The sequence below is a fragment of the Rhinopithecus bieti genome, unplaced genomic scaffold (assembly GCF_001698545.2).
Source record: "Rhinopithecus bieti isolate Rb0 unplaced genomic scaffold, ASM169854v2 scaffold_6717, whole genome shotgun sequence".
NCBI lineage: Eukaryota > Metazoa > Chordata > Mammalia > Primates > Cercopithecidae > Rhinopithecus > Rhinopithecus bieti.
In genome coordinates, this window is record NW_016805334.1 from 1,667,138 (window position 1) to 1,679,792 (window position 12,655).

Consider the following 12,655-nt stretch of genomic DNA (forward strand, 5'->3'; position numbering starts at 1 on the left):
TTTTTTGAGACGAAGTCTTACTCTGTCACCCAGGCTGGAGTGCTGTGGCCGGATCTCAGCTCACTGCAAGCTCCGCCTCCCGGGTTCACGCCATTCTCCTGTCTCAGCCTCCCGGGTAGCTGGGACTACAGGCGCCGCCACGTCGCCCGGCTAGTTTTTTGTAGTTTTTAGTAGAGACGGGGTTTCACCGTGTTAGCCAGGATGGTCTCGATCTCCTGACCTCGTGATCCGCCCGTCTCGGCCTCCCAAAGTGCTGGGATTACAGGCTTGAGCCACCGCGCCCGGCCTATTTAGTCATTTTCTATAGTCATCCAACAAAAGCACAGTTTTCTCCAAGTCTCTGGTCATTAGTCCTCAGAGATAAACTCTCAATTACTCCTAGACAGGTGTTCTGAGTACAAATGTCATTGGGTTTTTCATTTAAGATAAGTAAACCCTGAACATCTAAAGCCAAATGTTCAAGATGAGTATCAGAAACACACACACACACACACACACACATGCACACACACATACAACAAGGAACTGTGTACTTATTTTACGCATTTAATGTTATGTATCAAATGGTTATTGAGCCCTACAATGTGGATGGTTCTGTGCTAGGCCCTGTAGGGGATACCAGAAACCTCACTGATATCTGTTGATGTTTCCCTATAGAAAATGACCAATAAATGCATTTTCAAAAATTTCTGAGAGTGGCTAGAGAAAGAAGAGGTGCGTGGATCCAGGTTTTAGTGGATGTGAAACAATTTGAGAGCCTCTTTAGGAGAAATTAGCTGTCCCCACCAACCTTGAAAGGCACCTATGTAAGTTACAGGCCCCAAAGCTTCACCTTTATTAGCTTCTGGGCAAATCTGCTTCTGGCCAGGACAGCTGTCCTCAGGTGCACCTGCTGTCCTCCTTACATGCTCAGGAACCCTGGCTCCTTACTCTTCAGAGCCATAAACTTCATGATTTCAAAAGTTATCATTTTGCAACTTGGCTTGGTAACTCAGACAGTGGCCAAGAGCAATTGCAGACTACACAATAGGCATGGTTTGGTTTGTGTCTGAAACATTAGCAAACAGATCATGTGAGACTGGGTGGTGCTCAGGTGGACACGTATGATACCCTGCAATGTACTTTGCAATTTATTGTGGTGCAACACTGCACATAGGTCCTGTTTGTTTGCTACAGCTCCTTAGGCCATTTCCAGGATCCCTTCACCCAGTGACTCTGGCTCTTAGTAATTGGGAATGGCATTGTTGAAAACTTTCCATTGTGAAATTCTGTTTGTAAAGTGCACAGAAGCCATGTGTTAAGATTACATGTTGTGAGTGACTCACTAATTTTCAGACTTCAGTTTGTTTAGGAGTTAGGTTTCTGTGACACACTCCGTCTATACCCCAATGCAATATTTTTCTTTTCTTTTTGAGACAGGATTTTGCTTTGTCACCCAGGCTGGAGTGCAGTAGCACAATTATAGCTCACTGCAGCCTTGATCTCCTGGGCTTAAGTGATCCTCCTGTCTCTGCCTCCTGAGTAGGTGGGACTACAGGCATGCACCACAATTTCTGGCTAATTTTTAAACTTTTTGTGGAGGCGGGGATCTTTCTATGTTGCCCACACTGGTCTCAAACTCCTGATCTCAGGTGATCCTTCTACCTTTGCCTCCGGAAGTGCTGGGACTTCAGGCGTGAGACATCACACCCAGCTCCCCCAGTGCAATATTTTCATTCCTGTTTACACATAGTACAATGCAGCCTTAGTATTGGGCAACTAGAAAGGGAAGGAGTGTACAATTCTCCATGCAAGCTTTACGAAAATTTTTAATTCCCTTTGAATTCCAATTCTAATAACTAAATTTAATCTGAGGTTGATGCATATATTTTATGACATATCATTTCATTTAAATTGTGTTTAGTCTTCACTTTCAGAAGTCCTAAGATAATGGTGCTTATTGGTTCAAGGCTACACACAATTGTACATTGTGAATGATTTAATGCCACCAAATTCTACCTTCATGAATGGTTAAAATTATCAATATTATGTTATGTCTATTTTACCGCAACTTTTTTAAAAACGTTAAGGACCTTGGTGGAGAATGACTGGGAGTGGGAGGGGCACAGCTCTGATGCCTAATACAGACTGTGGACTTGTTACCTAATTCATGTGCTGTTGTTTAAGCACTGATTTTTGGACAAATAAATTAGCAATGATAGTCATATAGTTCTGCAAGAAGAACATCCATGTATTCCTTTATTTAATATAATTCCTAGGTGTGACAGGAACAGTTCTGGATGCTGGAAATGTAGAAACGAACATAGAAGAAATGGTTCCGCCTTCATGAATTTCCAGACTAATAAACCCAGTAAGGGAAAATAACAAGACCATTTCATATAACGTTAAAGACTATGAAAAAATAGGTAAAACCACAAAGAGATACTGCTTCCAATCTATTGGGATGGCTATAATTTTTTTAAACAGGAAAACAACAAGTGTTGGCAAGGATATGGAGAAATTAGAACCCGTATGCATTGCTGCTGGGAATGTAAAACCACACAGTTGAGGTTCCTCATAAAGTTAAACATAGACCTAGCATATTACCAGCAATTCAGCACCTAGATACATACCCAAAAGAATGGAAAGTAGAAACTTGAAGAGATACTCGTACAACCATGTTCACAGCAGTCTTACAATATCCAAAGAGTGGAAACAGCCCAAGTATTCATCAACAGATAAATGAGTAAACAAAATGTAGCAAACACAGACAATGGAATATTATTTCGCCATCAAGAAGAATAGAATCCATAGGTGGTGCTGCACCACAATGAGCCTTGAAAACATTGTATTTAGTAAAGGAACAGAAGGACAAATATTGTATGCTTCCACTATATGAGGTATCTGTAATAGTCAAACTCATAGAAGCAAAAATACAATAGTGGTTGCCCGGGTTTGTGGGGAAGAGAGGAAAAAGGGCAGTTTTTGTTTAATGGGTACAGAGTTTATATTGGAAATGATTTTTTTAATGGGGGGTATAGATATTAATAGCAGTGATGGTTGCACAACATTGTGAATTATTTAATGCCACCAAATTCTACACTCATGAATGGTTAAAATGATCAATATTATGTTATGCATATTTTAGCCACTTTTTTTTTTTTTTTTTAAAGTCAAGGATCTTGGTAGAGAAAGACTGGGAGGGGGAGGAGCACTTGCTAAGACCCTAAGGTAGGAGCAAGCTTTTGAGGAAGCAAGAAGGCAGGTGTCCCTGGAGCGGAGTGTAGAAGGGCCCTGCTGGCCGAGCTGACTGTGAAGCCAAAAGCACAGACTTTGGTGCCCCTCACTCGCGTAGGCCCCTGCAAAGGAGCTGTACTGAATTTTCCATTTGCAATCTTTAACTCTCCTTAAAGAAGCGCCCTTATAAACTTTAGTTTAGTCTCCACGAAACTTTAACTTTAGTCTCCACAGAAACCTGGATCTGCTGCTGGGAATAAATGACAGAAAATGAGACCTGAACATTATCATTAGAGGAAGTGATGGTAATGTGTAGATAGAATGACAGCTCTGAAAAAGTGACAGCTCACTTTTGTACATATTGTTGCATTGGGAAATTAAATTTATGTGTTTATTCATATACTCACTCATTATGTTACTTATTTGTTCAACAAACATTTATAAGACCCCTAATGTTGTAGGACTTTTCCTTAGTTCAACTAAAAAGAGTGTCCTTGTCACATGACGATGAGAGATTAGGCTCGCAGACACTTTGAAGGGTGAGAAAAATGGAATTTATTGGGCAAAAAGGGGAAAAAAAGGGAAACGGGAACTCAGCAGAGCAAGAGTCCTGTTCGTATAGGCTTCCCGCCTTGCAGATTGAATTCCAAGTACCCGGCAGGAAGAGGAGGGCCCAGGTTCTTCCGCCCTGCAAACAGCAGGAGCTTCCGGAGGCTCCACCCCGCTGTCCGCTCCTCCCAGTGCGCAGGCTGGTCAAAGGTTCTCTGGTGACCCGTTTATACTTGACTGTGTCACTAACATGCCTACCATACACTGAACCTTGGAGGAGATAAAGAAGACACCCACAGCCCTAAGAAAAACACCACAGCAATTATAATATAAAGTTTAGAAACATTTCTAAATATTGAAATATTGAACTTGTCTCATCACCTCACTGGATTGTACATTCTTGGAAGACAGGACCTCTGGAATTATCACATTTTGTAGCTACAAGGGACTTAAAATGTTTTTAAGTTGAACCTCTCATTTTACCTCTAATAAACCCAGGCTCAAGGAAACTAGGTAACTTGTCTGAGGCCAAGGAAATAATTTGTAAGACTCCAAAGTAGAAGGCAGTCCTGCCTGGCTCCCAGGTCTGGTCTTGTTCCCCTATTCCATGCAGCCATATTGCTTTGGGCTCCTTCCAGGTCTCCGGCTTCCTTTTTATCCTGTACATTGTCTAATCTAGTGCTCCAGACATCATGATTATTCTGTAAACAGGAATTTGGCAGTGACGGTCATATGTAGATAGAGTGACAGCTCTGGAATTTCTACCTGGGATGGTCTTCTGGATTGCCATACGTATTTACTTAGCAACTGTCCTCACTTGGATAAAATGTCTATTTGGGTGGCTTGGAGGAGGCAGTTTCTGATAGAGATCATGGTAAGTTCAAGTCTTCCAAGATTGCCACTATTGGACAGATGACAAGGAGTTGCTGGCTCATGCTTTTGCTGCCTGCTGTACTTCTCTAACCCTTAATTTCCTCATTACTAACATGGAGGTTGTTATGAGAATTATGCGAGATAATATATGCTAAGATCTTAGCACAGCACTAGGCACATAGTAAGTACGCAATCAATATTAGCTTGTGTTGTTAGTATTATTGTTATTCATGCTGAAAACTGAAAACTATCCTTATGGATTTCAGTGAAAGATGCTTGTATTATGCTTCTTTTTTTCTTTTTTCTTTTTTTTTAAACAGGGTCTCACTTTGTCACCAATGCTGGAGTGCAGTGGCACCATCACAGATCACTGCAGGCTCAACCTCCCAGGTTCAAGCGATCCTCCCACCTCAGCTTCCTGAGCTGCTGGGGCTACAGGTGTAAACCACCATGCTCCATGGGAATACGGGAAATGCTTTGCTATATTTCTTGAGAGGAGGAAAGTTGTGCTGACTCATATTACCTTCCTCCTAGGTTCACACAGCTCCTCACTCTGCAAGTGTTTGTCCCTAGAATAGAGGTGAAACTTGAGAAGCACCCACTGTCTGTTTGCAGTGGAGAAGATGTCCATGGAAATATTAGCCTGCATTGCTTCAAATCTTGACGGGTCTTGAGAAGGCAATTACAGATATTATGCAAAGTTGTCTGACGTATCTGTGGCTTTTCTTTTCTATTTTCAGACTTTTTCCTTTATGCATTTAAAACCTGGAGTTCAATTTGCAACACAGCACCAATCTGGATAAATTTCTTTTGCAAAAGCTACAGGTGGCTTCTCTTAAACATCAAGATAAGGTGTGAGTTACTTGAACACTTACCAAATTTGTAGGACGCAAGCTTATTAAATAAGTAGTTCAGTAGAACCAGTTAGTAAGTGACAGCCAGGAGGCAGGAATAGCAAATGGTAGTGGCATGTTTCATTTTTTATTGCTTTTAGGTGATTTACACCTAATTTAGAACTTGCTTCTGAAGATGGCTTATGACTTAGAAGCAGTGGAAGTTTCTAATACATTAAGATATACATTTGGCCGGGTGTGGTGGCTCATGCCTGTAATCTCAGCACTTTGGGAGGCCAAGGTGGGCAGATCATCTGAGGTCAGCAGTTCGAGACCAGCCTGGCCAACATGGTGAAACCTCGTCTGTACTAAAAATACAAAACTTAGCCGGGTGTGGTGGTGGGCGCCTGTAATCCCAGGTATTTGGGAGGGTGAAGCAGGAGAATCGCTTGAACTGGGGAGGTGGAGGTGACAGTGAGCCGAGATTGCACCACTGCACTACAGCCTGGGCTACAGAATAAGACTCCGTCTAAATAAATAAATAAATAAATAATATATAAATTCATGGTGATCTCTATTGTATCACCTTATCTTACATTCTTTGCAGCATTTATCACCATCTTCCATAAACCTTTTGGTTTACTTGTGGGTGGTTTGGTTTATTGTCTGTCTTCCCGTGCTAGAACGGAAGCTCCATGAAAATAGGAGTCTTGCCTGCCTTGCTCACCGTTATGGCCCCACCACGGACACTGCGCCTGTGGGCCCTCCACAAATGTTTGCTGACTCAATCAGCCTGTACTTCAGTAGAGATGTTTAACTCAAATTATGCTCAAGAGGAACCTTGGGGTCCACAAGTGGAGTGAGATTAATTTCATTGCTACAGTTCAAGAATGGAGTTCCTCCTGCTTCCCATTGCCAGGAAAAAAAAAGAGTTAATGTATAAAGTTTCACAATTTATAATTTTCTCCTTTAAATTTCCCATGCTTTAGTTTTCTGTGACTTCCTAATCAGTTTGCAATCAACATGACAAGCAAGTAGCAACCTGATATTGTCAGGAAATTTGGAAAAGACAACGGCACTAAATTTAACAGGTTCTAAATATGCTTGTAATATATTTACCACAATGAAAAAATAGTTAAAATTAGAATATAGATTAAAAGTTTATGTTTAAAATAGTTTATGAAATATATGTATATATTTCTAGTTCTGGAGCTGGATGGTGGTGATAGTTGCATGACAATGTGAATATATTTAATGCCACTAAGCTGTACACTTAAAAATTGTTAAAATGATGAATTTTATGTTACGCATAGCTTACCACAATATTTTAAATGATTAAAACATATATAACCAGTAACTACTGAGTAATTGAAATGTGGCTAGTGCAAATGAGGGACTGAGTTTTTAATTTTATTTAATTTTGATTCATTTTTGTTTCAATCTAAATAACCACATGTGCCTAGCAGCTACTGTATTGAATACAGTAGCTAAATGTACAGGGCTAAATGCCTGAAGAATTTCATTTAAATAATGCATTTTAGCATGCTAATTTTAAAAGTTATCATTTGAATGGATTTTCCCTTGCTTTTGTTTTCTGACTTTTGTTATGAAATTGTCAATCTTACATAAAAGTAAGGAGAATAGTATAATGAATATCCACTTGCTTGTCATCGAGATTTAGCAATTGTTAATATTTTGTTATATTTCCCATAGTAATTTTTGAGATCCAGCTACTCTAATGAGTTGAGGCCAAAGCTCTGGAACTGAAAAGGGCTTAGTCTGACATCCATCTCTGGACTCAAAACCAATTCCATCGGCACTGCCCTTCCCTATTGTTAACTAGTTACATTTTCATTTTCATATTTTCTAGGTAATGGTGCCAGAAATGATAATAGTATAATCACAGTTGTTTGTGAACACATTCACAACTTCTAAATTCATTTCAGATTTGAGCTGGGATTGTTTTGTTATTAGACTGTGACTTCTTTGGGTGGGTGGGTGCTAACAGTAAAATGTCACCAGTCACTGAGTGTGTGACACCTCAAATGACACACAGATGTGACCCAGCAAGTATGGCCCAGATGCCAGATGAACTGGTTCTTTGAAATCTATATTCACATTTAATTTAGCCTGGAGGTATGGCTATAAAATAATGATAGCTATAAGACACTGTGACAAGATGCTTTAATGTCATGATGTAGTTGTGGTTCTAAGCGTTACTGTGATTATTGAGAACAGCTGAATTCTAGCTTCACTCTCTTCCTTTGGGGTTGTCCATTGGCATGGTTAGAAAGCTGGTTAATTGCGAGTCAAACTTGTGCAACTAAAATGGGGCAGGAAAAAAAGCACCATGTCACAACAAAGCATCTAAAAAATGCAATTCCAGAACCGCAGAGAAACATGCAACTCTACCCAGATTTCTATAATGAGTCTTCATATTTTTGTCTAGTAACTATGGTCTCATGGAAGGAAGGTGTAAATAGTACCGTGGACAAATATGCGGCCCTGGCAAAAGACTTCTTAGTTTCAAATCCTGGCTTTGCCACTCATTGATTGTGGGCCTTGGCCAAGATACTGAAACTTCCTATAACTCAGTTTTTTCATTCATACAATGGAATTAATAATCACATTAAATAAGATACTTAGCAAGGTATGTTGCACATAATGTATGTTCAATAATAAATTATGCCACAAAACATAATAGTATTCACATTTTTAAATATAATGATAGCTCTTTGAGGGAAATACCAAATAGGTATAGTTTGTTTTTTGTTTTTTTTTTTTTTTTTGAGACAGAGCTCTGCGCTCTGTCGCCCAGGCCTGGGAGGTGCGGGTGGGTCCGGATCTCAGCTCACCTGCAAGCTTCCGCCCTCCCGGGTTTACGCCCATTCTCCTGCCTCAGCCTCCCAAGTAGCTGGCGACTACAGGCCGCCCGCCTCGTCGCCCGGGCTAGTTTTTGCTATTCTTAGTAGAGACGCGGGTTTCCCATATTAGCCCAGGGTTGGTCTCGACTCTCGCTGACCTTGTGATTCGCCCGTCTCGCCCTCCCAAGAAGTGCTGGGATTACAGGGCGTTGAGCCACGCGCGCCCGGCCAGGTATAGTTTTATATTGTCTTTATAAACACAGTCCTCATGATCTGAGGAAAATTACATTCCAGGAGACTGGATATAGGAAGCAACATGGAAGGGGCAAAAGATATTTGTCAGTGGTCTCTATAGTTTTCTAGAAGCAGCCAAATGATAGATAATTCTAAAATCCAAAAAAACTCTGAAAACAAAAATTTTCACAAGTTTTCAACAAAAATTCGTTTGAAGGCAAAAGCTAATCTGAATTAATATAAGACTATGTATGTCTTTTTTTTTTTTCTTTGTTAGAGATAGGATCTTGCTCTGTCTCCTAGGCTGGAGTGGAGTGGCACACTCATAGCTCACTGTACCGTCGAATTCCTGGGCTCAAATGATCCTCCTTCTTCAGCCTCCTGAGTAGGTAGGACTACAGACAGATATACCATACCTGGCTAATTATAAATTTTTTTTGTAGAGATGGGATCCTGCTATGTTGCCGAGGCTGGTCTTGTTGCCTGGCCTCGAGTGATTCTTCAGCCTCAGCCTCCCAAAGCACTGGGATTACATGTGTGAGCCGCTGCACCTGGCCTTATGGTCTTCATTTATCCCACTTAGGGATACTAGTGAATTCTGTTATAATTTGTTGCAGTTAATTGTGAGGTGCTGCCCTCACAGCACAGACTTCAATGGATATATTCCATAAGAAGCTGTATATACATCATGTCACCTTCAAAATCAAAATAAATCTGAATTCCAAACCATATCTGGCCCCGAGGGTTTGGGGCGTGGAATTCTGGATCTCTACTCTGCTTACATTCCATTGGCCAAAAGTTAGTGATGGGTCCACTGCTAGCTACAGGGCACCTGGGAAATGAGGCCTTTATTCTGAGCAGCCAAGGGCACAGCAAAAGTCTATTGCTATGGGATGAGGAAGATTGGACACTGAGGCCCAACCAGTAGTCTCTGACACAGTCTCACTCGTTTTCTCCAAAGCTTTATCCTAAAACATCTTCAGAACCTCCTGAATGGGACCAGAATAAATAGGAATTTTCCATTTGGTCTTCTGTAAGTAGCCTAGATTGACTTCAAACAACCCAGTTCTAGCTTCAAAAGACCCAACATGGTTGGTTACCCTTACTCCCATGGAATGCTACCTTGGCTTCTCAGGCGAATCTATAGCAGTTCACAATTCTTCCCCCTGCAGAACCACTTCAATCTCACAGATATTTCCTAGTCTTCCAGTAAATTCAGAACTAGACCTTTGGTTCCAACTGGCCAGGGTACTTATTTAGTTGGGACCCTTCAAATGGACTAATTGTCAATGTCCCTTCAACTTTTCATGGTAGAAGAGTCAGGACATCCCATGAGCATGTCCAAGAAACTTCTGAAAAGGAATATCCAGATTCAAACATTGTCTGTTTGAATTCATCAAACTCCATCAAATGCAAATTTTGCTTCTCTCAAAAAAAATTCAAGTTCAACAAATTCAGCTCTGGCGTAGAGATAGTATTGTGTTCTAGGAAGCATAGAGAATAAAAGATGAGTGTTTTTTTCTGCTTATTGCAATTGGACATAAAAGGTGGAATTTTCATGAATGCTGAAAGAAGAAAACAACTTAAAATTGGATTTTATTTTCAACTCGGAGGCTAGAGAACTTCAGTCTATGGTACATATTTTTAACAAATGGGTGGAGTTGATGTTATGAGAACCCAGAACCTGCCAGTTCTGAAGCCTAGTTCCTAGTCATTGGCAAAATGTAATTTTTCCTCAAATAAAGATGAAATGCAAGATGAGCCAAAAAGAGGTAGTCACAGACAGTAACAAAACAAGATTCAGCCTCTGGCTTGGGTGCAGTAAACTGTAAATAGATCAATGTTTCATAGTTGTGTGAGAGTTGCCTAGTTGGCCTGTAGAATCTTGCTTCATTTTATGCATTCCTTGTTGATTCTGTAAGAGTGTGCTTTTTGAATGTCCTGTAGTTAATTTATCAAACAGGGATGCCAAACTTTAAGCATTCCATGGGTTCTTTTTAACTTTAAATGGAGTTCGTGCAACTATTCCAAGTAGGTTTAAATAGATAAGTATTCTGGGGAGTGTCAATTTTATTCAGCCTAAAAGCTAAGTTAACATAAATGGAAAAATAGATGGTACCTTCTGCATTTTCATATATTTTAATGGCTAGTTCCTATTGATTGCTGTGCTTCTTTTTGCAAGTAAAGGAAAAATCAGACATCACAATGTACATTTCCTTGCAATGGAAAGTTATTTTGATCATACCTTACAAATGATCCATACTGATACTAAGTTTACAGTGTTGGGAGGAGGAGGAAAGAGTGAACTTAATTTGAATTTAGAAAGTCTCTAAATGATAATTGAATCACAAGTCTGGATTATAATTCTAGGAGCAACACTTGACTTGGTCAAAATCACTGTTATGAAGAGATGCAATTTTTACACAGTACTTCACATTGATTAAGTAATGTGTGAAAATGAAAAAAAAGTATTTGAATCTTAATCACAGTCATTTGCATGAAATAAAAGTCTGTGTCAAGGGAATGCACATTATAATAACTCCTGGGTGTTTTGGTTGCATCAGTGAGCAAAGAAGTTGTATGCATTTTTTTTCATGCTGATATACAAGAATTCCTTTTATATTTATTGTATCTTTGATTGTACAAAAATTTAGCAATACAGGATTTTGGTTGGTGAGAGACGACAACTGATTAACTACCTTAACAATAGCTGTAATTAAAACAGATGCTTGATAATGCATGCACTCGAATTAAACTGGGAACATTAAAAGACAGAAAAGAGAAATAGGAATTTGATATGAACCTCATTCTCAGTAAGGCTCTCCATTAGATGGAAAGGTAATAAATGAGAGAATGAACTTCAGAAAAATTCTGCCTGTCTCTTTTCTACATATTTTTCTCCCTATTGCTGTATGCTTAGAATACTTGAAATATAGAAACCTAAGCCTCTTTCCCATGTACCCCCCCTCCAAATCGTATCTGAGACTGGTCTTCAAATCTACAGATCCTATTTTTCTGCACCGGCACCTATTAATACCTCCAACTTAGCGTCTCTGTTGAGAATCATCCGAGTCCAGAGTGCCTCCAAACTCTGAAGCTAGACTCCCTCCTGCCTTCTTCAGACCCCCCAATAATTGAAATCGTCAATAACCTGAAATCTCCTATTTGGGTTGATATGTATTTCCTATGATGTTGAGTTAATTTTTTTTCTTATTTTGATAATCTCCCCCTAGTTTTAGGCTGACATTGTCTGGGAATAAAGGAGATTTTGGTCTCTGAAGTTTTTCATCTTTCCTGTTTTGTGGAAAAGAAAAAGAGACTAAGTAAGAGTTTTGATTCCTGAAGAGGTTGAAAATGCCAAAATACACTAATAGTTATTTTCAAAATGTGCAAGTCTAATTGTTCAACCTAAGTCAGAAGAAGAAAGTTGGTGGAAAAATATTTGCCAGATATTGGCCATATTAAGGGATAAATGTGAAGCAGAGATGGGATGGTAATGGACGCAATAATTCGTTTAATTATAATTGAATAACAGTAAAAAAATAGTTATAATAACAATGTTTCACTAAATAAAACAGAGTAAAACAATACAAAACAGTAAAAAATAAAAATAAAAAAGATTACTAATTCAGTAATAGCAGAAAACAATTTTGTGCTCAATCTCACTTTAAGGAAGAAACAGACACTCTTCGAGAAAATGAAGGCATCAATAAAGTTTCAAAATAAATGCACTGACACTAATGTCCTGAAGTTATTACACACTTAAAATTAAAACACTCCAAAATACAAGCTTTCTTTCTTGACAATGACATTCTTTCAACTTCAGAATCTAGAAGTTTGCCTTGATTCTTTAACCCTTTGTCTTCTGGTGGATAGCAGACACTTCACAATACCTATTGAAAGAAACAATCCCACTTTCCAATCTTGCAAAATCCACTTCCTTTTTTTAGAAAACATGCCATGTGGCTGCACACCTTCCTACGTATGCCTCTTTCACCAACCTTGTCAGGCCCTTGCACTTCCAAAGATAGTATCCGCCCTCCTCTTCACCTCTCCAGAATCCCCCGCTTCTCCAACCCTAATCAG